The following is a 5,324-nucleotide window of genomic DNA, read 5'->3' on the forward strand; positions in this document are numbered from 1 at the left end:
CATTTAATGTCAATTGACTTTTCTGTCTTTCTTGTTGGTAAATTTTGAAAGAAGTCAAAACGTACTTTAATTCTTTGTTCTTAAATACAGATTGTTAGAAACTTATTATGAAAGAAGTTATATGATTTCTTCAATATACAATGTTGTTGTGTTGTTCCTTTATCTTGAAATAAACGTCAACTTATTATTTTTAATTACAGATGGTTTGAGCTATATTGCTAACATCCCATCAGTGGTCCCACAGGAGGGAGAGGAGCCCTCTGATCTCGAGCCAACATGCCCAACTGAAGTGAAATAGGACCCCTGCACCTCGAGCTTACGGGCAACGTTTGCAGGGAGAGCTTCTGTGTTAGTTTATCATTTTCAGTAATATGGTTATTTGTTATCTACACAAAATAATATATTTACTAACGTGTAACTGTCAAAGTGTAAACCGGCTTTTGTCTTGATATGGAATGCATATACGAACCAAGTTTACGGCAGCTTCTAGAATATCCATTTAACAGTTTCAACTTAACCTTGTCTTGATAATTGCATTCTCTGATCTTATGTGTGCAGACCAAAGCGGAAGAAACCCCTAAGCGAGGAGGTTGCCGAGTGGCAAATTCGTTTCTTCAAATCTCAGGTGGCATTGTCAGAGAAGAAGGTATAAACATCATTTATAAAATCAATTTCCTATTATTTTTATTGTTTTCGTGATTGTTGCAGCTAATTATTATTATTGAAAGTAATAGAATTAGAACTGGAATTGTAGTAGTACTAGTTATAGTACTAGTGGTAGCAGTAGTAGTAGACGTTGTAGTAGCAAAAACAGCAGCAGTAGCAGCAGCAGCAGTAGCAGTAGTAGAAGTAGTAGCATCAGAAGCAGTAACAGCAGCAGGAGTAGTTCCATCATCAGCAGTAGCAGTAGGTAAAGTAGTATTAGTAGTATCAGTATCAGTAGCATTATTATTATTATTATTATTATTATTATTATTATTATTATTATTATTATTATTATTATTATTATTATTATTATCATAATTATAATTAATGTTATTATTATCATTATTATTATTATTATAATTTAATTAATGATAATAATCTTTTTCAGCAAAAGCTGGTTGAGACACAGCAACGGGTACAAGAGAAATATGAGAGGCGTATGGACAACGAGGACGTTGACTCCTTCATAAAAAGCCAATTTTTCAATTAAATGAAATTTAATTGTATTGTATTGTAAATAGATATGTAAAAATGAAAACGAACAAACCAAACAGTTTAAGCTATTCTTTATTACAGCATGATGATGATGATGATGATGATGATGATGATGATGATGATGATGATTATGATGATGATGTAAACTTGATGATGTGAGCATGATGATGATGATGATGATGATGATGATTATCTGAACATGATGATGTGAGCATGATGATGATGATGATGATAATGATGATGATGATTAAAAGTAACTGTTAACAATAAAATCCCGTGTCGCTGTTCCAGTACCAACATCATCCTGCACATTATTATCAATGTTTTGTATGACATCTACATCATCTACCTGGCATATTAAACATGACTGCTACATTATGTAGAATTGCACAGGCTGTAGCTATGCGACAGGCCTTGTCTGGACTTAGTCTGATCTGAAATAAAAAATAAATAAATAGTAATCATAGCAAAGTTTTTAATATCATCACATATCAGAAAGGCGAACAGTAAAGTTAAAAATGAAAGCAGTCGGTTTATGCACTTAAACTATAGACTGAATAAACTTAGTCCGAGTATTCAAAAAAACATATGCAAGAAAGTACCTCACTGTGCAGCACGTGGATGCGCCGCTTGAGCCTACCAAAGGCCCTTTCTATGCAAACCCGGGTTCTAGTATGGGCTAGCTGGTACCTCTCCTTGGCAGGAGTGCCAGCGTTCATAAACGGCGTCATGAGGAATGGCCGTAAAGGATACCTGGGGCGGGGAATAAAAACAATATCAATAATAAAATTGACAAAAAAACAACAACGTCTTAATGTTACAGTCTTGTAATCATAAGGGTGTGTGTAAGATTGTTTATACTCGCCCTCGGGCCTTGCTCATTCAGCGATTGCTCCCTTATGAATATTAGTCATTTCAATTATTGGAGCATGATGTGCACAGACAGAATGTAACCCTGGTTTGAGCTATCCTGGTTCTTTAACGTGCATCAGTGTATGGCACTGACCCCCATTTAACGTCCCTCCCGCGAGGCGATTAGTACGTTTAGTGATGCGACAGGGAATAAAAACATGCGACCCCTTGATTGAAAGTGAAGTGTTTATAATTAACAACTAGACCACGGTTCAGCTACGAATTTCATCTGATGACATCATGCTTTGTATGTGCTACTTACCCACTATCTCCAAGCAGCACCCTATCTTCAAGACATAGATTGTCTCGTTGTAGCCTGTTGCACAGCCCTGATGTCATGAACATGTGTGCATCATGGCACGAGCCCGGCCAACTGGCGTTGACACTTGTGAACAATCCTGGGAAAATAATGATTTAGTTATTTACCAATAAGCTTAATAGCACGTTCAGTCTTACAATTTTATGACATGATTATAAACAACATTCGCCTTTTTTATCATCAATTCAATTCAAACATTTTTTGCATGAAGGCCTCCAGCCCATATCATCAGGGACGGTTCCTTAATGTAGTTTAATGTACAATCACAAATGTAAAGTTTATTTGTGTCGATGTCGGGGGAGAGAGGGAGCACTAAGAGCTGTATGTCCCAACTAAAACCCCTCAATCATCAAATCCTGGAGCCATCCCTGCGTATGGTTAGGTTAGAGTGGCAAACTGTATTAAGTTAAATGAAAAACATTTAGGTGGACCATTTGTAAAATTTTCTATAATAATTGTCACATTCCGACCAAACCGAATGTGCCCATTATTGATTGATAATTGGGGTGAATTTCAGATTTTATGACCGTTTCGGTCTAAGACGAGTTGTCAAAATTATTTGATAAAGCGTTTACAAGAAAAGGATCTTTAGAATGTTTCTGGTGAAATTTCAATCATGTTTTACCTTCATGATCGCAAACTGCCTGCATGTTGATACTATGATAGCCTTTTCGGTTGACATAAGCTGGCTCATCAACAGAAGGGGCCTGGATACGGATGTGTGTCCCGTCAACGCACCCCACTACGTGAGGGAAGCCTGCCGATGTGAAAAATCACTCTATTCCTCTCTTCGTCGGAAGGCCATACAATGAATCGTTTCATGATTTTGCAAATAATCTCTGTCACGTGGGTTACCACACGAGAAACTGTTGATTTGTGGTAACCCATGCTGTGTCCTACAACATTGAAAAACGCCCCTATGGCGGCGAACCGAAGAGTTATAAGAACCATCTGTTGCACACTGAGGGCCCTGTCCCGGTGAGTGTCTCTTTTTATGTCATCATTCAAGATATCCTCCAAAAATGCTACGCCATCATTTGTGAAACGATACCTCTCATGCATTTCCCCATCATCAAGATGCTGAACATGAGGAGTATGTCTATACTGACGCTGTTTCCTTATATTTGGTAAAAATATACCTGCCATGATAAATCTGCCGTTAACTTTAATCGAGGTTCTTATCTCAATTAACTTTAACGGTCAGTTTCACCGTTAACTTCATCGTTAAAACTTAACATTTCTTTGAGCAACAGAAAATTAACGCCATGTTGAAATTTAACGGACCGTTAGCTGTTTAACGGTCCGTTAAGCCTAACGGAGGTTTTGAGCAACCGGCCCCAGATCGCAGATTTTCATATTTCCATTCCAAATTTAATGTTTTACGGCTTAAACCGTTACTAACGGCTTAATAAAAATGCATAAATATCGTTTTGGGACGGAAATATGAAAAGCTGTGATCTGATCTTTTGTCAGAAGTCTTTTATCATTGGTTTGCAGATATTTACGCAAAAACTTGTTCGTTCGAAGACAAAAAATAAAAACGTTCAATCTGTGAGAGTGCAGCTTTAACATCAGAAATCACAACAAATTGAAAAAAACAAAACAGGTATCACACATGTCAGAAAATAAATTACATAAAAAGCTGTTTAATTTCTGATAAAAATAGGATAGAAACTCTATCCCTAAACTATGACAAAAACAGTGCTATTACTTTGATATAAAGTCTTTTTAAGCATATATGTACAATGTTTTTGTCCTGAGTAATATCCCAAAATATGTCATTATATAAATAATTACCCGAATGTTGACAATATGTACTGTCACACTGGAAGCCATGCAATATACCGAACCCAGTTACATAATTACTTGTAACTTACATTTATATACATATATGAGATTTTTACCATAACACAACTTTCAAGTTTAATCAATTTATTCTGTAATTATTGTTTATTCACATTTAGTAGCTGTCATTTTGTTGCAAATGTCGTTTAGAAATAAGGCAAACACCGGGTGTAACCAGATTCACAATACATTTTAATAAGCGCTTACCACCTCAGACTTGGGGAAACCAAAAAATGCCTATTTTTAGAAGCGCATGCTATGTGGCGTGAGACCACAGTTATTTTTAATATATGTTTCATTTAGACACTAACCTTGGCTTCTTACTTAAAACAGTCCCAATTGAAAAACAAGTAACTGGCTGCTGTAGAACAATCCAAGACACAAAATTCAATAACAAGAAAACATAGGGCTGCGTTTTCTCACAAAATTGAGTAGTAAGACATGACCATGAGGTCAAGACGGAATAAGGCTACAAACAACCAATTTACAAAGTTCCACAGGCAATGATTTTTCCAATTTTTACACTGAAAACTATCAGTTTTTGCAATACAGAGTCAAATTATGTTAAGTTCTATGCAAAAAGGCCACCTGTTTCTTCTCTTTCATTCAACTTTAATAAAATATTGATACTTGAACACAAGCATTCATTTTTCTGTATTCACATCCGGATCTTGGTCAACGGGGGCAGATAACTGTGGTCTTGAGCCTATTTAAGCAACATTTTTTCAGAAACAGACTTCAAAACTCCTATAGTTCAACTTAAGGCTATTTGCAACACATACTGAACGTTTGGCAATGATATATTAAACACTAAATGAATGAGATAGTATTAGCACCTGTGGTATTTTCATAAAAATGCGGAAACAGCCATTTCCCTCAAATGGTAAGCCGCAAACCTTTAAAGAGCCATTTTTTCCTTATGCATTGGAATAATTATACAAAGTAAAGTTTTCCTTGTAGCTTTAAATAGTGTCTATAGAACAGACCACAAAAATGGCCTGCCTACTCTTTTAAGATTTTTTTCTAAGCAAAATCCATCGGCTTAGTG

The 5,324-nt window shown here is 36.0% G+C and overlaps 1 long non-coding RNA gene and 1 pseudogene across 1 annotated transcript; one reads left to right on the plus strand and one right to left on the minus strand.

The window, feature by feature from the left end:
- Positions 1-293: 293 nt before the first annotated feature.
- LOC128242876 (uncharacterized) lies at positions 294-1,122 on the plus strand. Its single transcript, XR_008262733.1, has 3 exons — positions 294-348; positions 559-646; positions 1,094-1,122. It is a non-coding gene; the product is annotated as an uncharacterized LOC128242876 (long non-coding RNA).
- Positions 1,123-1,541: 419 nt separating this feature from the next.
- LOC128244056 (putative nuclease HARBI1) lies at positions 1,542-3,577 on the minus strand (annotated as a pseudogene).
- Between the last annotated feature and the right edge of the window lie 1,747 nt (positions 3,578-5,324).

This window comes from Mya arenaria, chromosome 8 (genome assembly GCF_026914265.1).
Source record: "Mya arenaria isolate MELC-2E11 chromosome 8, ASM2691426v1".
Lineage (NCBI taxonomy): Eukaryota > Metazoa > Mollusca > Bivalvia > Myida > Myidae > Mya > Mya arenaria.